The 27,559-nt window shown below is 40.2% G+C and overlaps 1 protein-coding gene across 4 annotated transcripts in view; it reads right to left on the reverse strand.

The window, feature by feature from the left end:
- The window catches only part of GULP1 (GULP PTB domain containing engulfment adaptor 1), a 1,281,953-nt gene that overhangs the window by 18,233 nt on the left and 1,236,161 nt on the right, over positions 1–27,559 (reverse strand). The window lies entirely within an intron of this gene.

The following is a 27,559-nucleotide window of genomic DNA, read 5'->3' on the forward strand; positions in this document are numbered from 1 at the left end:
CGCAGTGGTTCTCAACTCCTGTCCTCAGAACCCACTAACAGGCCAGATTTTAAGTATTACCTTGGGGAGATACAGACTAAAATACTGCAATCACTGAGCAGCAAATGATATCACCTGTGATGTATTTCAGTTATCTTGCAAACCTGGCCTGTTAGTGGGCCCTGAGGACAGGAGTTGAGAACCACTGCTCTAGCGGGGGTTAAAACCGCCCCGCTAGCGGCTAAGAACCCCCGCAAAAATTACCGCCAACGGCACCGACGCCCCAGTGTGAAAGGGGCCTTACTGGAGAGCATGGCTTACAGGTACAGGGGGTGGAAAATCATACACACTGTCCCTGCATAGACATACCCATACACCGCCCAAGTCATTGTTCATTGGTTGAGATTTGTATAGCTCCTCCTGTTTGAAGGAATGCCTGTGCTTGATTGACCGATTGTGAAACCATCAAGCTCTATTGTTAAGTACTCTAAATAAACAGAAGAGGAGAGACAGTCAAGCTGTGGAGCTAAGGATGTAAGGATGGTGGTCATGTCTGTTTACTTGGGAAGATATGGGAAACACGGTCGTACTAAGATGCATTATACCAAAAGGCTGAAAGTGACATGGATTACGCACAACGTATAGTTGAATTTCCACGACAAGAGCCAGCTGCATTGGCATATAATAGCACATACAGTATAGACATCATATATTCAAAGGTTACCATTTGTGTTTTTAAATGTACTGAATATGTATATACTGTAAATGTGTGTCCAGCCCCTTACCGTGTTATAGTATAGCAAATAAAAACATAGAGCATTTTTATTAAGTGAAATTGCAAAGCTCCTAAATTACAATCTCTGTCAATTTACCAGTTATGTTTAAGTATATTTACATGCAAGTTCACCTCTGATTGCAATACATTCCTAATAGGGATGGGCGAATGATTTGGCCCGAGCATAAGTTCGGGCCGAACTTTGGTTATTCAGACATTCGGCAAACAACGAACATTATGCGGTGTTCGTGGCAAATTCGAAAGCCACGGAACTCCATTAAAGTCTATGGGACACTAACATGAAAAGTGCTCATTTTAAAGGCTTATATGCAAGTTATTGTCATAAAAAGTGTTTGGGGACCTGGTTCCTACCCCAGGGGACATGTATCAATGCAAAAAAGTTTTAAAAATGGCTGTTTTTTTCGGGAGCAGTGATTTTAAAAATGCTTAAAGTGAAACAATAAAAATGAAATATTCCTTTAAATATCATGCCTGGGGGGTGTCTATAGTATAAATATGTAAAACGTCCTGTGAGCCTCCACTAACTTAACCGTCTAAATGGCACTGTAGAACAGCTGCAAGTGTTAAACACGTCTCATAAAGCTATGCAGATATAAACAAAATAAATACATACGTTGCGCTTCCAAAATAAACTCTACACATTCAGTGTGTGTGATAACCAAAGTGCATAAAAACTCATACAGTGAAAAACATAGTCTCTGCCGACTATAAATAGTGACAATAGTGCAACAAATAAAAAATATATATAAAAATATGTAAATTTCCGAACCAGAATCCCATACCATCCCGATACCGGCCAGTATTTTTAGACACTTTCGTTTGATGTAGAGTGGCGCACTGACGCGCCTGATCTATGTGAGTACCCCACAGGGGTGTTTATGTGATTAATAAACTGTTCAAACTATATTACACCATCCAGTCCTTTTTTTACTAAGCCGAGGTATTGTTTTGACGGATCCAGGAGTCTGGTCAAAACTGCAGAGCCCAGAGGTGGTTCACAGGCATGTTATGACTGAGCTTAAGTGCAAAGTTACATGCTCTGAGGTGAGCGTTTAATACCTAGGGGGGAACACCTGAGTGTGATCACTGCAGCTTGCTTTGGATTATCCACACAGCAGTTTCCGAATCGCATAGACTTTAAAGCACCTTTGAATTGATATTATTGGATGTCACATGCACACAGAAGCACTTTTCTTTATATCTTTCTCTAGTGGATCAAATTATATATCATATGATCCTATGGACACTATTAATTTTGGTATAATTATTTACCACATGGATGCACGTTAGCACTTTATACTAGCATATTTGTTTATCATTTATTCATTCTAAAGTTTTTACATATTTTAATATATGTTTTTTATTTGTTGAACTATTGTCACTATTTTACAGTCAGCAGAGACTGTATGATTTTTTATGCACTTTGGTGATGTCATACACTGAATGTGTAGAGTTTATTTTGGAAGCGCAGCGTATGTATTTATTTTGGGTGTCTATAGTATGCCTGTAAAGTGGCACAGTTTTCCAGTGTTTAGAACAGTATCACAGCAAAATTTCTAAAGAAAAAAAGTCATTTAAATCGCGGCTGTAATGTATTGTCGGGTCTCGGCAATATAGATAAAACTCAATGAAAAAACAGCATGGGTCCCCCCTCCCCAGTCCATTACCAGGCTCTTTGGGTCTGGTATGAATATTAAGGAAACCCCGAACCAAAAATGTTTAAAAAAGTTGCGTGAGGGTCCCCCAAAAATCCATACCAGGCCCTTCAGGTCTGGTACGGATTTTAAAGGGAACCCTGCGCCAAAATAAAAAAAATGGCATGGGGTCCCCCCAAAATCCATACCAGACCCTTATCCGAGCACACAACCTGGAGGGCTGCAGGAAAAGAGGGGGGAAGGAGAGAGCATCCCCCCTCCTGAACCATACCAGGCTACATGCCCTCAACATGGGGAGGGTGCTTTGGAGTAGCCCCCCAAAGCATCCTGTCCCCATGTTGATGGAGACAAGAGCCTCATCCCCACAACCCTTGCCCGGTGGTTATGGGGGTCTGCGGGCGGGGGGCTTATCGGAATCTGGAAGCCCCCTTTAACAAGGGGACCCCCAGATCTCGGCCTCCCCCCTATGTGAATTGGTAACGGGTACATTGTACCCCTACCATTTCACAAAAAAAAGTGTCAAAAATAGTAAAAAAGACAGGAGACATTTTGGGACAAGTCCTTTACTAAAAAATTAAAAAATAAAAATGTCCCGTAATGTGGATTCCTCTCACACCGCCCAACAGACCGGAAAAAGAAAAAAAAAGCCACAACAGCTCCACCTCCATGGAAGGCTCCACTCGAGTGACGCTTCTTCTCAGTGACAGCTGTTATATAGCTGAGGGTGGGGTCACTCAGTGACGTAAACTGGTGACCCCGCCTTCCTCTGACGTCACGTGGCATCAGAGGGGGAGTAGGGTCACCAAAGGGCCTGGTAATGGACTGGGGGGACCCATGCCATTTTTTTCAATGAGTTTTATCCATATTGCCAAGATCCGACAATTCATTACAGCTGCGATCAGTTTTAACCACTTGCTTACTGGGTACTTAAACCCCCCCTCCTATCCGGACCAATTTTCAGCTTTCAGCGCTGATGCACTTTGTATGACAATTGCGCGGACATACAACACTGTACCCAAATGAAATTTTTATCATTTTTTCCCACAAATAGAGCTTTCTTTTGGTGGTATTTGATCACCTTTGCGGTTTTTATAACTTGTTCAAAAAATGTAAAAAGCGGGGCGCGTGCACAGGGGAGGCCGTCATATGACGGCCTCCTGGAAATTCAGGTCCGCGCTGTAGCCGTCATTCGGCTATAGCGCGGATGTCAAGTGGTTAAATTACTTTTTTCCTTTAGAAATATAATTTTGCTGTGGTACTGTTCTAAACATGGGAAAACAGAGCCACTTTACAGGCATACTATAGACACCCCCCAGGCACGATATTTAAAGGAATATTTCATTTTTATTGTTTCACTTTAAGCATTATTAAAATCACTGCTCCCGAAAAAATGGACGTTTTTAAAACTTTTTTTTGCATTGATACATGTCCCCTGAAGCAGGACCCGGGTCTCCAAACACTTTTTATGACAATATCTTGCATATAAGTCTTTAAAATGAGCACTTTTTATTTTTCATGTTCGTGTCCCATAGACTTTAATGGTGTTTGTCCGAATTTTTTGCCTGTTCGCAAGTTCTGGTGCGAACCGAACCGGGGCGTGTTCGGTTCATCCTTAATTCCTATTAAACACTACAATTCCTAAATTAATTTTCTTTACTCCTTCAGTAAATCAATCCAGTTCAGTTGCTAATTTGCATCATCTTAAGCCCCTTTCACATACGGCAGATTCTGTTCTGATCAGCTGGAGATCTGCTCACAGATCCTCTGCTGAGCGGACATGGACAGAGCCCACTCTGCTCTATGGGAGGCCAGGAATAATCAGACTTTACTGTCTGTTTACAGTGACCTGACTACCCTCCGATCTGATCTGCCTAAATGGAAGAGGACAGATACCCTTCTGCTTATTTTTTTTACGGACTTGATCGGACCTGGAGCTAGGTGGGTGTAAGCAGACACATGTCCGTTTACACCTAACTGTCCATAAGAATACATAGACCTTCTAATCAGATCCACCCGAAAAACAGACTGGATCACCTGTGTAAGAGGGGCCCACTTATACTACCTTCATTTGTACAGTGTCTTAACCACTTGAGCTCCGGAAGATTTTACCCCCTTCATAACCAGGCAATTTTTTGCTATTTAGCACTGAACTGCTTTAACTGGTAATTGCACGGTCATGTAATGCTGTACCAAAACAAAATTTATATAATTTTTTTCACACAAATAGAGATTTCTTTTGGTGTCTTTTGATCATCACTGGGTTTTTTATTTTTTGCGATATATAAATAAAAAAAGACCAATAATTTTGAAAAAACACAATATTTTTACTTTCTGCTACAAAACATATCCAATAAAAAATGTTAAAAAAAAATCAAATTTCTTCATAAATTTTAGCCAAAATGTATGCTGCTACATGATAAAAAAAATCCCAATAAGTGTATATTGATTGGTTTGCATGAAAGTTATAGCACCTACAAGCTATGGTATATATACTGGAATTTTTTTTTTTTTATGGTGGTGATCAGCGACTTATAATGGGACTGTGATAGTGCAGTGAGCAATCTGACACTAACTGATGCTAGAGTGGAGCAGACTAACTGCCACTGACATCATTAGTTACATTAATACAATGATTGGTGATAATACTATACAGTCACTGTACAGTAATAATGACACTGGCTGGGAAGGGGTTAACATCTAGGGCATTCAAGGGCTTAAATGTGTACCTATCTATGTGTAATATGTGTAAAGTGTGCTGCTTTTACTAAGAGATCTCTCAGTTTTCTTCTTTGCAGGGATGAGAAACAGAGAGATCGTTCCCCCTGTACAGAGCTGTGTTGATTGTCAACACAGAGATCTGGGCAGTGATTGTACACATGCTGATTGTGCCCATCAGCAGTTCCCAGCTGTGAATCATTGGCTGAGAATTGCTGACAGGCTTCTGCTGTGTACAATCACATTGGATGCCAGCGCAAGGAGGGGGGAGGCGCCCTATACCTGGAAGCAGGCAGCAAGGAATGGGTATGTCGCTTTGCCTGTGCGGGCCACCAGTCCACAGTACATTGTGGGGGTTGGGTGGTCCGCAAGTGGTTACATTGGAAAAAAAAAAAAACTAGGAGCAGGCAAATCCTATTTGTGAACCTGATTTAAATTACATGTATTGATTCACCATCAGTGAATATTTGGTGGAAGTCTTTTCATTGCTTTTTAAATACACCTATTTTTGTCATGTATGTATATTATACTGTATAATCTTCTTTGTTCACAAAATAGACTCTGCCATCCCCAACACGTTTGTGCTGTTTGCAGGTCCCTGGCACCACAATTCATATCTGAGGCACTTGCCTCACTTTTTGGGACAAGATATTGCAATTGTTTGCTCATCTGGTGGGTGATGCATGCCCTAACCAGCCCCAGCTTACTGTCATTTCTCTGGTGCCAAGCTTCTACAAATAGATGAAAAAAAAAGTCTGATTAGATATTTCCTAACGGCGGCTCCATCTGTTATTGCCAGATGCTGGCGCCAATCTAACCCGCCAACCTTAGCCACCTGGACATGTGAAACAAATCACATTGAACATATGGAAAATATGATAACTTGGGATGAAGACAAATCTGATTCTCATAGTATTATATAGGCTGTCTAGAATCATTTCCGGTACTCATCTACTTTGAACACATTTATCACTACTACGGTTTAGCCTTCTGAGTAATTCCAGTATTCCCCCAACAGTTTTTGTTGCCCTTCTGTTGTTTTATGTAGGTATCTCTGGCCCTCTCATCCCTCTCCCCTCACCTCTGCTTCCCCATTTTAATTATTTTGTTATTTATTTATTGTGTTTGTTTCTTATTTTTACAAATCCTCCCTTTTCCTGTTCTATCTATCCTCTTTTACTGTTTCTGGACTTATTATTTTTATCACTCTATTGCTTTTCTGAGTTTCAGAGGCGCTATTTCACAGATGGTTGTCTGTCAATGTCCTACCTGCGATATATTGCTATAGGGATCTGTTTTTTCCCCTACTTTTATGATCTGTTTTTTGGTCATCTATACGTTCTTGATCGAACTATGTAACAATGGTTGCTTTCCTATTTTATGCAAATATGGGTTGTTTGTTCCTGATAGTTGTCATCCTTATATAGTATACTTTACCTATAAGTGCGGGTTTGGATATGTCAGTGTTCTTTTGATATGTTTGCATTTTCTTGACTTTCTCTGACATTTGTTTTTGTGTCTACCTGTAAACTCAATAAACGAGATTAAACATAATCTATTTTGTGTCGTGTACATTATATATCATTATATTTCATTACAAGGACTTACATTTGGTCTGTTATATTTATATTCAAATTTCAATAAAGACATGAATTGTCTGCAGATAATTGGAAAAAAAAATAGCTGTAGCTGAACAGACCTGCCAAGAAACAGAACTGGAGTTTGAGCAATCATTTTTGGAGCAACCCTGGTGTCAGCTGTGTGAAACTGAGATTTATAAGCAAAGATTTTAAGCAATCCTGCATCTGGATCTCAACTACTGGAAAACCTAAACAGAGAGTTTAAAAACGTGAAACACTGTCAACCTTATTTGACAAGAAGTGTCATTAAAAGGGTAACTTCCAGAATAGTTTCATCTGGCAAAAGTTTTGTAGGCTAATGCGCATACTTTCAGGATCTACTCACCTCTGTGCTAAAAGTTGCAAAACATAGAAGAAGACATAACTAAAGTTTTGCCTCCCATCTTTTCCTCTACACACTATTTTGAAAAACAACTGTACATTGTCATGTTAAACTAAGATCTCTTTCCACGAATAATCTTAAAACAGTAGACATACTTTATAGATCCTTGTAAACTTACTTTATGTATCTTTATAATATTGTATACTAAATAAACTTCTTTTGACAAGGAAAACAGTAGACATGGAGTTGATTTAATAAAGGCAAATAGGCTGTTTACATTGTAATGGAAGTTTCACATTGAAAGGGAATTTTCTCCTAGATTAGTGAATGTGGTAAAAATTAATTTAGCAAAAAATTCCCAATCACATGTACAGAAAATAAAACTGTATTTTTGCTTGCACATAATTGTTTAATGGAAGTCAGAGTTTCATTTCATGCATTAGGCTAAGGGAACATTCCCCTTGCAAAGTGAACACCTTGTAATTAAACCCATGCCTGTGAAAGCCTGCTTTCAACAGCCTTCAGTTTCTGTAATGGGCCAACTCAAAAGTAAGATAAACTATAGGTAATTGGAAGCAGACCTGTCAGTAATTTTACAAGACTGCAAAATACATTTTTGGTGGCACAAACATTGGAATTAAAGATAGCACAAGGCACTTTAATACAGCTGAAAGGACTTGTCATATGGATTATCCCCAATATTTGGGACTGAGCACTTTTATTATGTTCTATTATGCTTTGTTTGTGAACTGAGTATTTGTATAATCATTCATACTATCATCATTTAATACTAACTACTATTATGGGTTTTGTTTGAATATGCATATTGGCACCACAGTGCACTATATATAACAATTCTCACTATTCTAGCATTTTTTTACTTTTATTTGGTTGATTTGCAATTGCAAGCACTGTTTACACACATTTCTGTGGGACACTTGAGTATTACATAACCTAATTGGTTTGGAACAGCAGCTGCAACTAATTGCACTGGTGGTGCGAGTGTGTTTTATATAATAAATAAATATAAATAAATATTATATACACACATATATATATATATATATATATATATATATATATATATATACTATATAAAACACACTCATACCATCAATGCAATTGTCGTGTCCTTGTCATTTCCTTTAAGCTGCATCAGAGAATATCTTCCTACCTAGCTGTGTTCTATGACCTACCAATTTGCCCTGCCCCTATATAATGAAGATAAAGAGATACTGAAATGTTTGCAGCCCATACTGTATCAGGGGAGCATTCTAGGGTAACAATCATGGCCTCTCCATAGACACAGTGGAGGAGAGACCTAGCCACTCAGGGACAGTAAGTTGTTATTTGATGGATCACCAGGTGAAAATAAAGCAAAAGAAGCTTGAAAAAAGAAAATGAATGCAGCCACTGCACCATAAATTAGTAAGCTGCAATATATTAAATTTTAGTTTTTTGATTTAGATACACTTTACGGTTAAATATGCTTCCCCAGTACTTCTTTGTGCCCTCCCGTCCCCTAAAACTCATCTATGATCTGTCACTGCCACCTGTTTCCCACCAATCTGCAACACTTCCTTGATCTTCTGGGTTCTAGAGGCAGGTACCGAGTGCAGCAGAGCCAAAGACTCCTGCTGCCATCAGTCAAACTGCTGGGAGGAGAAGGGTGCAGGGGTGTGGCTTTCTGGGTGTTGAGTGTGTCCATGAACATACAAAGCTCTGGAAAAAGGCCGGGATAGGACACAACCAGCTAATGGAGACATCAGGTGGGGGAAGGCAGCAGCTTGCAGACAGGCCAAAGAGGACAATTTTTAAGAGTAGGAACTATCATCTAAGACAAGGACATCATCTCTAAAAAAAATATATAAAATAAAATGAACTTAAGGGTTTAATATCACTTTAAACTCTAGTCATGGGACTGTGCCAAGTCTTAAGAAGTGCAATCTGGGAGAATGATGCCAATTAGTGCGTTTTAGACATTTCCTAATTTTTCCTTCCTCCAGTCTTCACTAGATTATACATTGTAACAAAGTGAGGGGTTGTAACAGGTGGATTTTATGTGTGAGGAAATATATCTACACATAGTAAGGAACATAAAGACATTTGGGATTTACAATATACTGTAGTATTATGCTAGATGCAAGATGCTGACTCTGGGTGTTGCTTGCTGCATGAACAATTGATTGTGCCAGCCTTCTGAGAAGTAAGGAAGATGAAGGCATAGTCACAAGGCACAAGGAGCACTGTGATCTCTAGGAGGCAATACATACCTGTATGTATTACACTTTATTTACACACATGCATTTAACATTGAAAAATATATCCATTAAGCAAGTAATTTTAAATGGAACCCAGTTTTTTGCTTACAAAAAATGTGAGTTATCATGTCTGATTAGAAAAAGTGTTCAGATATAAAATCACGTAAGTCTGTCACAATGATTTCTACACAAAGTCCAAAAGCAAACTGCCAAACATTACAGTCAGAGATGACACGGAATAATGAATGTGCCCACTTCAAAGCCTCTTGTCACTGATCCAATTATTCATGATAACTACAGCCAGTGGATATCATAAGTATGTTAAGCATGTGTTAAGTAAAATGAAATTATGTGTTTTGGGTTGCCTACAGAGGAAAATAAATCATGTGGCTTGGCCTACAGTTAACATTCCTTTGCTGTGGAGGCTGTACTTAGTTACAAAAGGCCAAAGAACTGTACATTTTTACTCCTATATACATTTTAAAAAAATCCCTGCGGCACAGTAATATATATATATATATATATATATGTATATATATATATATATATATATATACACAGTATTCCAGTTAAGCTTATCGAATGGGGGGAAGTTGAGGTTGAAATAACATAAAAATGTATTTAACCATATGATATTTAAGTTAAAGCTGAATTTCAGACAGATGGAAACATTATTCAATGCAGTTACTACTCATAAAATCATAAAATATTTTTTTAAATGAATAAAATGTAAGAATCTGTATGAGCTTCTTGCAATCCTTGTACAGACTATGAAAAGAATTGTCAGCACTCAAAGCCAATCAGGCTATGCTTTATGCACCTGTGCTGACAAGGAAAATGCTGAGAGAAGAGAGAGAAGACCCTATTGGTCTTGTTGCTGCTCCTTAACTGTCCAGTCATAGGCTGGGGCCAGGGAGGTGTCCAACCTGATATTATTTAATTTACTGTACAGTTATTATTATTTCTTATTATTTAAGGTGCTTATATTTACGCAGCGCTTTACATATACATTGTACATTCACATCGGTCCCTACCCTCAAGGAGCTTACAATCTAAGGTCCTTAACTCACATTCATATACTAGGGCCAATTTAGACAGAAGCCAATTAACCTACCAGCATGTCTTTGGAGTGTGGGAGGAAACCCATGCAGGCACAGGGAGAACATGCAAACTCCAGGCAGGTAGTGTCGTGGTTGGGATTCGAACCAGCGACCCTTTTTACTGCTAGGCAAGAGTGCTACCCACTACACCACTGTGCCACCCAGTTATTGAAACATATATCACTGTACCAAAGCCATTTAGTAATTCAGTGCTATTTAAAGTGGAACTCCAGAAATCAAAGCACTTTTAAAAATATGCTGGTTTAAAAGAGATTAAGTCCAGCGATGTGTAAGCCACCTCGTGGATTTATCTCTTTTATTTATGATTTACATTTTACAGCTATTGCTATACTCCAAGTGATCTGATGGGAAAGATGAGCTCTCCTGAACAGCAACTGATTTGCCTGCCCCTCCCCTCTACTGTTCATTTAGATAATACTCTGTATATTGTGAATTGGTTCACATAATACAAAGCCTTCTGTGATTGGGTAAAAGGAGAGGAGGGGTGGGCAGAGTGGCTGTATATTACTCTGCAACTGAAACTGGAGTTTAATTTTTGGTAAGATACACCAAAAGACTCCCCTTTTAATGGAATGCAGACACTTACTAGAACATTGTAACTGCACTAATTGGTTATAATGAAGGCAGAGCAGATCCTCCTAACTCTTTAGAAATCAGTTTGTAAAAGGCATGGGTGAAGCAATTATTTTAGAAAAGAGTATGAAATACAATTTATCTACAAACTAGATATACAGTATATACATATAGTGACAGTGTGAGGCCCTGCCACTGTGTAAATAGTTGGAAAAAGCGTAGAGTAAAGAATGCAGAGTTCGAGACTCTAGAGTAATGCTTATAAGTGGAGAAAGCTGTTTTTACAGCTTTCTCTGGATTCCTGAATTGGGCTCTGTAGTTTGGAAATTTCAAAGTGCTTTGGGAGGGAAGAAATCTCCAGCCTGGTGTCCAGATCTTGTTTAAGAAAAGCAGGTTATGTGTCCAGATGCACACAGCCCTTATAATGAAGGCTTGAGCATAGCTCAGGGCTCCAGCCAGGAGGCTCTGCTCTTATGTGCAATTCACATGCTGTTCAATGCAATGTGATTTGAGTCCATTCATTTCAGGCAAATACGCTGTGTTTGTGACCTGCGTTTGGAGTGTCACATGACGTCCTCCCAGGATATGTGCTCCAGTGCAATCTGTCACCTGCTGTGTACACCAGATCACTGCCGTGGCCAATCACAGCAGATCACACGACAGTTGTACACGAGGAAAGGCTTTGTTACATGCCTTTCATTGTGTATTATTGTGATGTACTCTGTGAAATCGCGGTTTTAGCAAACAAAATGGTGGCTACGACTGGCAATAGTGCATGATGTTGTCACGAACAAGCCGCGACCTACATGTTTTGCCGGAAACTAGGCCGTCAGGGAATGGGCTGGAATGGTCCAAGCCGTTTTTTTTTCCACTAAACCATCAGCCTGCCATCAGCCTCTGTGTAAGGAGGCTCAGTTTATCATTGAGTGTCATTGTACCATATTACTATTTTATCTTTTATAAAAAAGGAGAGACACTTGGGAGAGGAAGAAGGCTGCACACCCCAAAATACAATTGCGAAAAGGGAATTTGTCCCCCAAGGACAAAAAGGGTTTTTTAGCAGCACAATACTCGTACCAAGATATTAAAAAATAATAAATTTTATTAAATATGTGACAATAGAGTAAAAAACATGAACTGTGTATGGCACATTATAAAAAGTGCAAATACATGTACAAGGCTACATATGAATGTTACACATAACAGGTGCTTGGATAGTCCTGACGCGTTTCGACCCCATCGGGTCTTCTTCAGAGGAAATGCATGCACTGTTGAGAAATTACATATATAAAAATAGTAGCAATACAGGAATGTACAAATGTGTATAGAGTTTATCAAGGTTCTAGACATAGTTACCCAAAGTATGCGTGTAGCCAGGTCTCCTGAATCTAAGGCTTTCAAAGGGGGGCTTCCATCAATTCGGTCCCCACCTGGAATCCCCCGGACGGCCAACACCCCGATAGGGGAGAATCAAGCAGCAATAGCGTAACTTACGGTGAACTACACAGTGGAAGTACCCCACATCCGGCACGCGGCGCGTGTGGGTCAGCAGCACCTATGATCCAAACATCGTGCAATAACATCAATCAGGGTTTGAAAAAGATGTAATGAGTTTTTTAGTTTTCTATTTTCCTAATTTATATAGACTTATGTGAGTCATCTGTTACTGATACTCGTAGTTTTATCGCGTTTTTTTGTATGGGGTACTATGCCCAAGTATAGGAAATGTTGGAGTACATAATCAAAAAATTGTTGAAGCATATAAATATGTATTAAAGAATAACTAGGGGGACAGATGGGGGGGGGGGGGGAGGAAGAAGGAAAAAAAAAATGTATATGCTTCAACAATTTTTTGATTATGTACTCCAACATTTCCTATACTTGGGCATAGTACCCCATACAAAAAAACGCGATAAAACTACGAGTATCAGTAACAGATGACTCACATAAGTCTATATAAATTAGGAAAATAGAAAACTAAAAAACTCATTACATCTTTTTAAAACCCTGATTGATGTTATTGCACGATGTTTGGATCATAGGTGCTGCTGACCCACACGCGCCGCTTGCCAGATGTGGGGTACTTCCACTGTGTAGTTCACTGTAAGTTACGCTATTGCTGCTTGATTCTCCCCTATCGGGGTGTTGGCTATCCGGGGGATTCCAGGTGGGTACCGAATTGATGGAGGCCCCCCTTTGAAAGCCTTAGATTCAGGAGACCTGGCTACACGCATACTTTGGGTAACTATGTCTAGAACCTTGATAAACTCTATACACATTTGTACATTCCTGTATTGCTACTATTTTTATATATGTAATTTCTCAACAGTGCATGCATTTCCTCTGAAGAAGACCCGATGGGGTCGAAACGCATCAGGACTATCCAAGCACCTGTTATGTGTAACATTCATATGTAGCCTTGTACATGTATTTGCGCTTTTTATAATGTGCCATACACAGTTCATGTTTTTTACTCTATTGTCACATATTTAATAAAATTTATTATTTTTTAATATCTTGGTACCAGTATTGTGCTGCTAAAAAACCCTTTTTGTCCTTGGGGGACAAATTCCCTTTTCGCAACTATTTTATCTTTTTTGTTAAATAAAAGGATTACATTTTAACGTACTTTCACCATGGGAGTATATTTCTTTCTTTGGTGTTTATCTTCACAAGCAGAGGTGTGATACTTGTCTCTGCACAGGGAGCTATTGGGAGAATATATAACCAAAACCTGTTTGACCAGTAGTGGCTGGTGCTATACATTTTTGGGGGGGCATAAACACACCCCTCCAGGCAGAGGCAGACATATACACTCTGCTACAAGTATTATGGCCCAGGACTGCAAGACTCAAACCAATTCAAGCAGAATTATATTATTGGTAAAACAAGTTGTTTGTCATTTTTGTCATCACTTTAGAGTTCTACAATTTGTATTACAAATGTACAGTGGCTGCTTTGCACATAATTACTAATTTTGTGTAGTCTAGCATAGATATTTTTTTGTTTTTTATAAATGAATCTTTAATATTAAAAGCAAACTCCATCATCCATCAATTTCTCCATGCTTTATTTTGCTGAGAAATCACTTTAAAAAAACACCCCCCTGTATTTCTAGCTGTGGCCATCTTGAATAAGGGCAGATGATTCATGTAGCATTTACTTCCTTGAATGCATCTGCCGTTAGCTCAGGCATGCAGGCAGGAGGGTGTGCTTAGCTGAGATTACCCTTCTGAAGACTACTGGGATGTATAACATTTGCTTAGGTCTGGAAACCAGTGTAAAAAAAAGTTTAAAACAAGTAAATATGATATACTTTCCTATCTATTTACGAATGCTAGCAGCATAAGGATCAGAAATAGTCAATGTTGATTAAGAGGGTGAAATTCCGTTTTGAGGAAGTTTGACAACTCTGGGAAAATATTTGCAATGTGATGGTTCCCATTTCGGAGACGCACAAAAAAAATGATAGTACTGAATAAATATATTTCTTGGCATGTTTCTCATGATGCATGATAAAAGGCACAGAAACCCTATCTATGTTATACTAATGAAATGCTGGAAATCTGTTAAATATCTGCAAAGGCAGAAAGAGCTACTAAAAAGTACTCATCACCATTTCTATGAATATTCTTTAAAATCTGGCCATATTAGTAACATAGAACATATGGATCATTTCTAATTAGATTCATTTAACAACTCGCGTTATATAAAAACAGCCTGTGTTATATCATCTTCATCCATTCCATCAACTGTAATCGGAAGGTCTGAATGCAACTGAAGGCTCCAGGCAGCTCATGCAACTTCTATTTAGCACACACTCGCTGATCTCGTTCTAAAATGTTAGTCTTCTGCCTATCACTGGTCTAATCACGTTCTGAACAATCATTCAGGTAGAGAAGTTAACCACTTGAGGACCATAAGGATTTACCCCCTTAATGACCAGGCCATTTTTTGTGATACAACACTGCGTTACTTTAACTGACAGTTGCGTGGGCGTGCGATGCTGTACCTAAATAATATTGATGTCTTTTTTCCCACAAATAAAGCTTTCTTTTGGTGGTATTTGATCACCTCTGCGTTTTTTATTTTTTGCGCTACAAACAAAAAACCCTGACAATTTTGAAAAAAAAAACCTATATTTTTTACGTTTTGTTATAATACGTATCCAATAAAAAAAAGGTAAAAAAAAAAATGCATTCATCAGTTTAGGCCAATATGTATTCTTCTATATATTTTTGGTAAAAAGAAAAAACAAAAAACGCAATAAGCGTATATTGATTGGGTTGCGCAAATGTTATAGTATCTAAAAAATAGGGGATAGATTTATGGCATTTTTATTATTTTTTTTTACTAGTAATGGCGGTAATCACCGATTTTTAGCGGGACTGCGACATTGAGGCAGACAGATCGGACACTTTTGACAATTTTTTTGGACGAATGACATTATTACAGTGACCAGAGCTAAAAATATGCACTGATCACTGTATAAATGACACTGGTAGGGAAGGGGTTAACACAAGAGGGCGATAAAAGGGTTACGTGTATCCTAGGGAGGTGTTTCTAACTGTGGGGGGAGTGGAGTGACTGGGAGTACACAGAAATCACTGTTCTTGATCACTAGGAAAAGATGATCTCTCTGTACTCTCCTGTCAGGAGGGGATCTGCTTTGTTTACAAAGGCAGATCCCCATTCTGCCTCTCTGAGGAGCAGTCGCAGGTGGACGGCAAACATCATGGCTGCTGGACCCACACAACAACTTCCCTGCCGTGCAGCCTCTGGACGTGCCCGCAGGGTCTCCGGCAGGAAATCACATACAGATACGTCATTTTGTGCAATAGGGCCACCCTGTACGCAGTATATATATGCGGTGGGCGGTCCTTAATTGGTTAAAGAAAAGTAATTACTCCTGACCTGTAGGAAAGTGTTGGAGCCTGTGGATAGAAATAATAACAGGGCAACTAGTGTTTTCAAAAGCAGAGCTGAAAATGGCAGTGTATTTTCACAGAACAGTTTCATTTAAACAGACTCTGAACTACACAATGAACGCTTGTCTGCCTTAGTCCAGTCTAAACAATTGAATATTCTGCTATTTGAACTTAAAGCGGAGGTCCGGCTGTTTAAAAAAAAAAAAGTCAGCAACTACAAACACTGTAGCTGCTGACTTTTAATAAGGGCACATACCTGTCCAGCGGGCCCACGATGTCACCCCCCCGAGGCCGACCCATCCATCAGATCAGGTGCCGGTGCCGCCATCCTAACTAAGGGAAACAGACAGTGGAGCCTTGCGGCTTCACTGCCCATTTCCTACTGCGCATACGCGAGTCGCGCGGCGCTTTGTGAATGGCCCTGTTGTTTTCTGGGACACACACATGTCCCAGAATACAACGAGCCAGCTCACCGAAGAGGAGGAAGTGACAGAACAGCGCCGCGGAAGAGGAAGAGGCAGATTAGAAAGACTGCCTAGCAACAGGGGTTTTTGGTAAGTAAAAATATTTTTTTTCAATTTTTTTTTATATATTTTTTGTAGAATTTTAATGTAATTTTTTTATTTTAGGGTGGACCTCCGCTTTAAGAACAAAAAGTCCTACAAACTGTGAGGTAGATTTACTAAAGGCAAATATAGTGTGCACTGCAAGTGCATTTGCTCTAGATCTGATGGGAAGCTCTAAAATGAGGGGAAGCTCTGCTGATTTTTTAACATCCAATCATGTACAAGCAAAAATGCTGTTTTTTTTTAAATTTTCCTTGCATGTGATTAAGTATTCTTTTCAAAGTGAAGATTTAGCTCATTTATTAAGCTCTTAGAGGAAGTGCACTTGCAGTGCACAGTATATTTTCCTTTAGTAAATCAACCCTATAGTATTGTACTGTGTACATTGCTAGAAGTAAGACATATTTAATCGAGTTGTCTACAGATGTGTCTGTTCTTATTAAAATTTGATTAATCTCAATGTTTATACTTACATTAAAGAAATACAGTATAAAAGGTTTTGCTGTGTTATTCTTATTTTGAACAATTCATTTACCACGATTCCTATTTAGAATGAGACTAGGTTCACTGCATGTTGTACTTTGGAAGTACTTTCCTTGTTGCCTCATATATGTAAACTCACTATAAGGTATGCATACCAACCAACAGTCCCGGATTGGGCGGCACATTCCCGAATCTGCACCTTTGTCCCGAGGTCCCGCTGTGAAGAAATAATGTCCCACATCATTGTTTTCAGCCATGGTTAGCTGTGTGCTCACAGCTCAGCGCTTTCACTTTAAAACACAGAAGCCCGGCTTCTGTGTTAGGAAGTGCAAGTAAGAACTCTCCCGTCTCCTACAGCAGCCTGCCTGCTCTGATTAGGGGACAAGTGCGGGCAGAGTGCAACATGTTCAATGGCAGGAGGAGGGAAGCACTTGGTGAGCTGCAGCAGCGTGATCCCCATTCTTCTACCTGGTTGGGGAAGTTCTGGAGCCGACAATAAGCCAGAAAGGTAACCATAGGTACGATGGTGAAGCTTTGGGGAGGGTGGGGGCTGAAGATTAGGGCAGAGGAGAGGAGTTAAGGGGGGGTTGCTGAGGTTATTGCTGTGTATGTACAGTGTATATATGATCTCTACACTATCAGTGTATGTACAGTGTATATATGATCTCTGTCCTATCAGTGTATGTACAGTGTACATACGATCTCTGTGCTAGAACCCTGCACCCTGTACATAGCTCATCCCAGAACCCTGCATCCTGTATATAGCTCATCCCAGAACCCTGTATATAGCTCATCCCAGAACCCCGCACCCTGCACATAGCTCATCCCAGAACCCTACACCCTGTATATAGCTCATCCCAGAACCCTGCACCCTGTATGTAGTTCATCCCAGAACCCTGCACGTAGCTCACCCCAGAACCCTGTACTCTGTAAGCAGCTCATCCCAGAACCCTGCACTCTGTATGCAGCTCATCCCAAAACCTTGCACTCTGTACACAGCTCATCCCAGAACCTGCACTCTGTACACAGCTCACCCCAGAACCCTGCACTCTGTACGCAGGTCATCCCAGAATCCTGAACTCTGTATGTAGCTCATGCTAGAACCTGGCACTCTGTACGTAGCTCATCCCAGAACCATGCACTCTGTATGTAATGCACTCCAAAACCCTGCACCCTTTTATCCTTTTATTTCAATGAGCCAGAAAGGTAACAATGGGTACGATGGTGAAGCTTTGGGGAGGGTGGGGCACTAAAGATTAGGGCAGAGGAGAGGAGCTGTGTTGGGGGGGGGGGGGTTTGCTGAGGTTATTGCTGTGTTTGTACAGTGTATATATGATCTCTACACTTTCAGTGTATGTACAGTGTATATATGATCTCTGTCCTAGAACCCAGCCCCCTGTACATAGCTCATCTCAGAACCCTGCACCCTGTATATAGCTCATCCCAGAACCCTGCACCTTGTACATAGCTCATCCCAGAACCCTGCACCCTGTATGTAGCTCATCCCAGAACCCTGTACGTAGCTCATTCCAGAACCCTGCACCCTGTACGTAGCTCATCCCAGAACCCTGCACTGTGTAGGAAGCTCATCCTAGAACCCTACACTCTGTACATAGCTCATCCCAGAACCTTGCACTTTGTACGCAGCTCATCCCAGAACCTTGCACTTTGTACGCAGCTCATCCCAGAACCCTGCACTCTGTATGCAGCTCATCCCAGAACCCTGCACTCTGTACGCAGCTCACCCCAGAACCCTGCACTCTGTACGCAGCTCATCCCAGAACCCTGCACTCTGTACACAGCTCATCCCAGAACCCTGCACTCTTTACATAATGCACTCCAAAACCCTGTACCCTTTTATCCTTTTATTTAAATGAATGTGCTGGGGTTTGTATGTATCCATGAGACTCTTGCTTGTGGAACCTTAGTAAAAGCATATTTTATAGGTACAAGGAAGCTGGAGTTTTGTTTAATGATGCCCTTAAGCACCTCCCACTGTTTGACCACACCCACATTTGTTGTGACGTGCTATGCAAGGTTACTTACTTCCTCAAGTGTCCCTCATTCTGAAGTTCAAAAGTTGGGAGGTATCTATATGCTCAGAATTTTGTAAAACTCTAATAAAACTTTATTCTTAAAAAAAAATAAGACTAACCTCATCAAGCAATGTATTTGAAGTGAGTAGCACTTGTATTTGCAGAGTTGCTACAGGCGTTTGCATTGGTAATCCAAGGCACAATCCAAGCGAAGGTTTGTCTTGCATTACTGTTAGCTGTAACTAAAGGTTTCACTCTTATGCTTACAGAATACTTTATTAATCCCAAAGGTAAATTGTTGTGACACAAACACACTTAACAAAGACAAAACAAGATCTCAACAATGAACAGAACAAGATACAAAGACACAACAAAATTACCAATAACAGCCATTAGCACCAAATACAACAAATTAAAACAACACTACAAATAAAACCTTCCATGCAATTAAAATACAACATAGAATAAATAACAGATTAAATTAACAAAAAATCTAACTACTAAATGCAAATAATACACCACTTTCTCTAAACATTACCCCAAATAAAAATTAACATAATACCAACATACTAAAAAACAACATACAATCCTGATCATAAACCTGAATTAAATCTTCACCTCCAGCCCTCACAGAGAAGAATTATATAACTTGATGGCCACAGGCAAAAATGAATTCCTGGGTCGCTCTGTGGTGCATCATGGTTGTAACAATCTGTCACTGATGTTACTCTTCAAACTGACCAGTGTATTGTGAAGTGGGTGGGAGGAGTTGTCCAAGATTGAACGTACCTTGAACATCATTTTCCTTTCCAACACTGTTGTTAAAGACTCCAATTCCAATCCAACAACATCACTGGCCTTGCGAATCAGTTTACGGAGTCTGTTGGTGTCGGACACCCTAAACCTGCTTCTGTATGCCACTGCATACAGGAGAATTCTGGCCACCACAGACTCATAAAAGAGCTTCAGCATCGTCTGGCAGATGTTAAAGGACCTCAGTCTCCTCAAAAAGTAGAGGCGGTTTTGGCCCCTCCTATAGAACACCTCAGTGTTCTTGCTCCAGTCCAGCTTATTATCTACGTGCACCCCCAGGTACTTGTAACTCTCTACCTCCACTCCTCAGATGGAGATTGGGGTCACTGGTGGCTTCCTCTTTCCAAGGGGGCACCTGATGAAGAGGAGGGGCTTGGAGCACCAACAGGGCACCCCAGAAGAAGAGGATCGGGGCTGCTCTGTGCAAAACCATTGCACAGAGCAGATAAGTATAGGCATGTTTGTTATTTTTGAATATGAAAATGTATATCAGCGCACATATGACACAAAAAACTGGAAGCAGCTGAACACCAGGGTCAAACGATCAAATCCCTCCAAACAAATAAATCAAAGGGTGCAGCGCTAAAATCAATAAGACAACCGTAGAGAATATGTAAAATACTATATCCCTGGGGGGAAGAAAATAATGATGTGATGAACAGCACAAAGAATGTCCAAATACAAAATGTCCAAATATGAAGACATGAATCCACCAGGCTAATGTGATGATCACAGCAAAATAGTGTGGCTGATAGTAGAACCCTTCACCATGAACCAAATGGCCTCTCACCTGGTCACAAAGATAAAACAAGCAATCTCATGTGGGTCAGCAGATAAATGGCAAAGGTCCTAAGGCAAGGGACTCCTCCAGATAACCAGGTAGCAGGTAGGTGTCGTTTTCATGAAATCACAAAGGATACAGACATAGTGCTCTCCGTATAAAACAGTTTATTAAAGAAAGTGAAATAAAACTTACATAACAGGCACTTCACAAGTGCCAGGACGCTGACATGGAAACACAGCAGAGTGTGTACGAGCGGTGGAGCATGCGCAGTAGCCGCGGATGATGTCACGACGTCACGTTCTGGACGCGTTGCGTCCCAGTGGGCGGGGACTTCCTCAGCAGATGTCGTGACTACGTGGGCACCCGCGCTATAAAGAGGTGAGTTGTTATGGCAACACCAAAACAACTTCGAATGACGTATATCAGATGTGGGCCGGATCCGGAAGTGTCTCCACACACATCATTCAGAGCAAATAAAGCCCAGTCTGATATTAAAGGCTCAAAACTGCACATGATATAAGATTAAAAATATGTAAAAAATATATATAATCAGATATTAAGAATACATATATGATCTGGTGTTGACACAAGACACACATAAAGTGTAATCTTGACAGAACAGTGACAAACACCTAGGTCACAAAAATAAATGATTATTAAAATGATTGTAAAAAATGCATAATAAATACCCGTCATCCGCGACCACCGACTGCTCACCAACATAATTAGATAAAATTATCATCATAAAAATTCTCATCATAAAAATTCTCATCATAAAAATTATCTAACATCTTATCGATCAGATATAAAACAATTAGTGTCGAATTCTACATTTAACCCATCGGGGCACATAACCCCAGTCTCATAAATCCAATGGGATTCTCTTTTACTAAGCTGCCGGATAAAATTACCCCCTCTCCAGTGCTTTGTGACCCTTTCAATGCCCCAGAATTTTAGATACTTAGGGTTTTGTTGATGAAAGGTTTTAAAATGTCTGGACACGTTGTGGGTCTTGAGGCCTTTCTTAATATTATTAACATGTTCGGCTAATCTAACATGTAAGGGTCTTGAGGTTCTTCCAACATACTGGAGCCCACAGCTACACTCCAGCATGTAGACAACCCCAATGGTGTCGCATGTGATTAACTGTTTAATCTCGTACTCCCTGTTAGTGGCCGAAGCTAAAAATGTTTTTTCTTTTTTTGATGTTTCCTTTGGAGTGCCTACAGGGGACACATCTACCACAAGCGTAAAAACCTCCCAGGAAAGAGAAAAGCCTATCTGAGGTAGGTACTGGGGGGTTAAGGACACTCGGTGCCAGACGATCCCTTAGCGTGGGGGCTTTTTTGTAGATGAACTGAGGTCTATCAGGTAGTATAGGACCTAAAACTCTATCTTGTTTCAGAATAGCCCAGTTTTTCTGAATAATTTTCTCGAATTTCCGGTATTGTATGTTATAATCCAATACCATTTTAAAGAGCATTTCAAAGTTTCAAGGATCTGAATAATGTGTTTTGTGTCCTTCAAAAATGCTGGAGTTTGCATGACTAGGGGCTGCAGGAAAAAGTCGATATATTGTCCCAATCTGGCGGATACAGAATCGATCCCATTAACGATGGGTCGTCCAGGAGGGTTAATCGTATCCTTATGAATTTTTGGTAAAAAATATATGACGGGTGTTCGACAAAATAAAGGATCTAAATATAAGGCCTCTTTCTTATTAAGGATCCTGCGATCTTTACCGTCCTCAATAATGCTGTGCAACTCGTCCTTAAAGGACAACATGGGGTCCTTGTTAAGGATGTGATAAGTGTCACGGTCGGATAAAAGGCGGGACATTTCATTTTGGTAATATTCCTTACTCAGAATAACCAGCCCCCCTCCTTTATCTGCCGGACGGATCACAATGTCCTTTCGTTCGGTTAGAGATTTAATTCCCCGTTTGTGAAGGGGTACAATCGGGCCACATTAGATGAAGAGGTATCTAAAATCATGTTAATGGAAAGAAATGAACTTATTTCCAATACCTCTAAGGCCCCTACTGGTGATAGTCACAACTTTAAAATGGTATTGGATTATAACATACAATACCGGAAATTCGAGAAAATTATTCAGAAAAACTGGGCTATTCTGAAACAAGATAGAGTTTTAGGTCCTATACTACCTGATAGACCTCAGTTCATCTACAAAAAAGCCCCCACGCTAAGGGATCGTCTGGCACCGAGTGTCCTTAACCCCCCAGTACCTACCTCAGATAGGCTTTTCTCTTTCCTGGGTGGTTTTTACGCTTGTGGTAGATGTGTCCCCTGTAGGCACTCCAAAGGAAACATCAAAAAAAGAAAAAAATTTTTAGCTTCGGCCACTTACAGGGAGTACGAGATTAAACAGTTAATCACATGCGACACCATTGGGGTTGTCTACATGCTGGAGTGTAGCTGTGGGCTCCAGTATGTTGGAAGAACCTCAAGACCCTTACATGTTAGATTAGCCGAACATGTTAATAATATTAAGAAAGGCCTCAAGACCCACAACGTGTCCAGACATTTTAAAACCTTTCATCAACAAAACCCTAAGTATCTAAAATTCTGGGGCATTGAAAGGGTCACAAAGCACTGGAGAGGGGGTAATTTTATCCGGCAGCTTAGTAAAAGAGAATCCCATTGGATTTATGAGACTGGGGTTATGTGCCCCGATGGGTTAAATGTAGAATTCGACACTAATTGTTTTATATCTGATCGATAAGATGTTAGATAATTTTTATGATGAGAATTTTTATGATGAGAATTTTTATGATGATAATTTTATCTAATTATGTTGGTGAGCAGTCGGTGGTCGCGGATGACAGGTATTTATTATGCATTTTTTACAATCATTTTAATAATCATTTATTTTTGTGACCTAGGTGTTTGTCACTGTTCTGTCAAGATTACACTTTATGTGTGTCTTGTGTAAACACCAGATCATATATGTATTCTTAATATCTGATTATATATATTTTTTACATATTTTTAATCTTATATCATGTGCAGTTTTGAGCCTTTAATATCAGACTGGGCTTTATTTGCTCCGAATGATGTGTGTGGAGACACTTCCGGAGCCGGCCCACATCTGATACACGTCATTCGAAGTTGTTTTGGTGTTGCCATAACAACTCACCTCTTTATAGCGCGGGTGCCCACGTAGTCACGACATCTGCTGAGGAAGTCCCCGCCCACTGGGACGCAACGCATCCAGAACGTGACGTCGTGACGTCATCCGCGGCTACTGCGCATGCTCCACCGCTCGTACACACTCTGCTGTGTTTCCATGTCAGCGTCCTGGCACTTGTGAAGTGCCTGTTATGTAAGTTTTATTTCACTTTCTTTAATAAACTGTTTTATACGGAGAGCACTATGTCTGTATCCTTTGTGATTTCATGAAAACGACACCTACCTGCTACCTGGTTATCTGGAGGAGTCCCTTGCCTTAGGACCTTTGCCATTTATCTGCTGACCCACATGAGATTGCTTGTTTTATCTTTGTGACCAGGTGAGAGGCCATTTGGTTCATGGTGAAGGGTTCTTCTATCAGCCACACTATTTTGCTGTGATCATCACATTAGCCTGGTGGATTCATGTCTTCATATTTGGACATTTTGTATTTGGACATTCTTTGTGCTGTTCATCACATCATTATTTTCTTCCCCCCAGGGATATAGCATTTTACATATTCTCTACGGTTGTCTTATTGATTTTAGCGCTGCACCCTTTGATGTTTGTTATTTTTATTTAAAAAGCGAGGGTTTACAATCACTTTAAAAAACTCTCAGTGGTTTATTTATAAACAGAGTGGATACCTCTGTTCATTCTCCACCGGAGATTGTGGTATTTATTGCACACTGCACCTGCAGTTTATCAATAATTAACCACTTCCATACTGGGCATTTTCACCCCCTTCCTGCCCAAGCCAATTTTCAGCTTTAAGCGCTGTCGCAATTTGAATAACAATTGCGCGGTCATACAACACTGTACCCAAATGAAATTTTTATCATTTTTTCCCCACTAATAGAGCTTTCTTTTGGTGGCATTTGATCACCCTTGCGGTTTTTATTTCTTGTGCTATAAACAAAACAAAAGTGACAAGTTTGAAAAAACACAATATTTTTTACTTTTTGCTATAATAAATATCCCCCAATTTTTTTTTTTAAAACACATTTTTTCCTCAGTTTAGGACGATACGTATTCTTCTACATATTTTTGGTAAAAAATATCGCAATAAGCATATATTTATTGGTTTGCGCAAAAAATATAGCACAAAATAAGGGGATAGATTTATAGCATTTTTATTATTATTTTTTTTTACTAGTAATGGCGGCGATCTGCGATTTTTATTGTGACTGCGATATTGCGGCGGACACATCGGACAATTTTGACACATTTTTGGGACCATTCACATTTATACAGCGATCCCCGCTATAAAAATGCATTGATTACTGTAAAAATGTGACTGGCAATGAAGGGGTTAACCAAGAGGGGGCCCTATATGGTTAATCGTGTTGCTAGGGAGTGATTCTAACTGTGGGGGGAGGGGACTCACAAGGGGAGGAGACCGATGTACAAGGAACACACCATCGGTCTCCTCCCATCTGACAGGACGTGGATCTGTGTGTTTACACACACAGATCCACGGTCCTGCTCAGTTACCGGGCAATCGCGGGTGCCCGGCAGACATCGCAGCCGGGCATGCGCACCTGCAACGGAGCGATGTGGAGGGCACGCGCGCCCCCCCTGTCCTGCCTGGAATGCTGCACCATCATATGACGGCGGCCCAGAACAACAGCTGCACCGTCCCGCCGTCATATGACGGCGGGCGGGCAGCAAGTGGTTAATACAATCCAGACCACAGGGTGGAGTCAGAAGTGTCATATGGAGTGTTCTCTGGGTGTTGCCCTTCCACCATCTCTGGTGGAGAGACCATCGACATTGAAAGGTGACCAAACATTCCTCCACCTAGCATTGTGTTTCATTTATTGTTTATTCATTAATTTGGGAAGATGAACAGGGCTTGCTTTGAGTTGCCAATCCCAGAGAAGCATTAAACACATTTGGAATGCATAAAGGTGCAAAAAGCTTTAAATATGTACTTTTTTCTAGGACCCTTTCACACGGCTGTCCGATCAGGAACGGACCCTCCAGTCTCCCCTATGGAGCATCTGATCCAATCCTGCTTGCAAAAAACTGATGGATGGTGGTCCTATTTTCCATTCGTGCTGCAAATCGGATGGAAATGGACAGGCGGTCCGTTTCCATCCGATTTCCCCATATAGGAGAGCGGGACTGTGCACAGCGGAGCGGACACGGACCTGTCATCCACCTGCTAGCAGGTGTTTTTTTTTAATTTTAACAAATTGACCCACAGAAATAGATTTTGATTTAAAAAATGTACTAGACTAGATCAAAAATTAGAAACTTTTGAAGTCTGTGGGGTTGATTTACTAAAACTAGAGAATGCAAAATCTGGTGCAGCTCTGCATAGAAACCAATCAGCTCCTAGGTTTTTTGTCAAAGCTTTATGGAACAAGCTGAAGTTAGAAGCTGCCATGGCTAGACTACCATGCACAGTTGCACCAGATTTTGCAGTCACCAGGTTTAGTAAATCAGCCTCTAAGTGTTACACAGTAAAAAATTGTGACCATGTTGCTGAACACAATAATACAATATAATAATACAAAAAAAGATTGACAAATATATACAATGCTCTGCTTCTACCTGTTGCCCAATCAGGTGGAGTGGAGGTATCATGATAAACAATATATACAATATGTCATAAATTATCTTAGAAAAATATGAACACCCCAGCTGCATTAATTAAAAAAAAACACCAACATCAAAAGTGAAAATGATATGTGCCAAAAAGCATGTTAATCTATGTTTTCTGTAAAACAAAATGTACAATACTAACCATCTTTGTCGCTATAGTTCCATGAAAGCACAAGGAGAAACCACAGAGACATAATAATTAAGACAGGTTTCAATCAGTGACAACAAAGGAAATTATTTATTAGATATTTATTAGATATCTCGAAATAAAGAATTCATACTTATTGCATTATTTTCAATGCACCTGTTTTCTGCACATAAAATACACAAATATTTATGATTCCCAGGATTTATATAGAATTCACATATTTTGCTTTAACCAGTCAACTTCGGGCTGTTATAGTATAACAACCGGAAGGGGAGCAGTTATTTTAAGTCGATTTTTTAAAACTTCGCTCTGTGTACTGTTGGTGTGTTACCCAGTGGAAAGCAGAGGCAAAAGGCACAGAACCAAAGTGGCTCTGTGCCTTGTAATTTCTGTGAAAGCCAATCACAGTGATCTCAAATGTAAACAGTGTGATTTATCACAATGGTGGAAGGAGAGGAAAGAGGAAGTAATGAATAGATGAGTCGTTTGAAGATCACAGGCAGCATCAGATTCAAAGTATTACTTTGATTGTAGGGTCATTCTTAAGCCTTTCACTGGTGCCCCTGGACGACGTCATTTGTGATGAAACGCGTAGGGAGGAGCGACCTGCTGACGTCACCGCGTTCGTGCAGATCCCGGAGTGACGGGCTACAATTTTGAGCCGGCCGACTTGTTTTTTATGCTCTATTTTATCTACATAATTGTAAGTGCATTACAACTTTTTATTATTAAAACATTCTAAGATTTTACACTATTGAAGCTTTTAATTCCTTCATGGGGATCCTGTGTCATTGCGCTCTATATGAGTGATGAAAGCTTATGAAGACGGTGTGGCAGTGACTGTTGCTGTGTCCATTAAAGGCCCTGGCTGGGTATTGAGCCGAAAGCGCTTGTGATCTCCCATAATAGGAGATCATAGGAAGTTGGTAAGTGCCAGTGAC

Source organism: Aquarana catesbeiana, linkage group LG06 (genome assembly GCF_042186555.1).
Source record: "Aquarana catesbeiana isolate 2022-GZ linkage group LG06, ASM4218655v1, whole genome shotgun sequence".
NCBI classification, from domain to species: domain Eukaryota; kingdom Metazoa; phylum Chordata; class Amphibia; order Anura; family Ranidae; genus Aquarana; species Aquarana catesbeiana.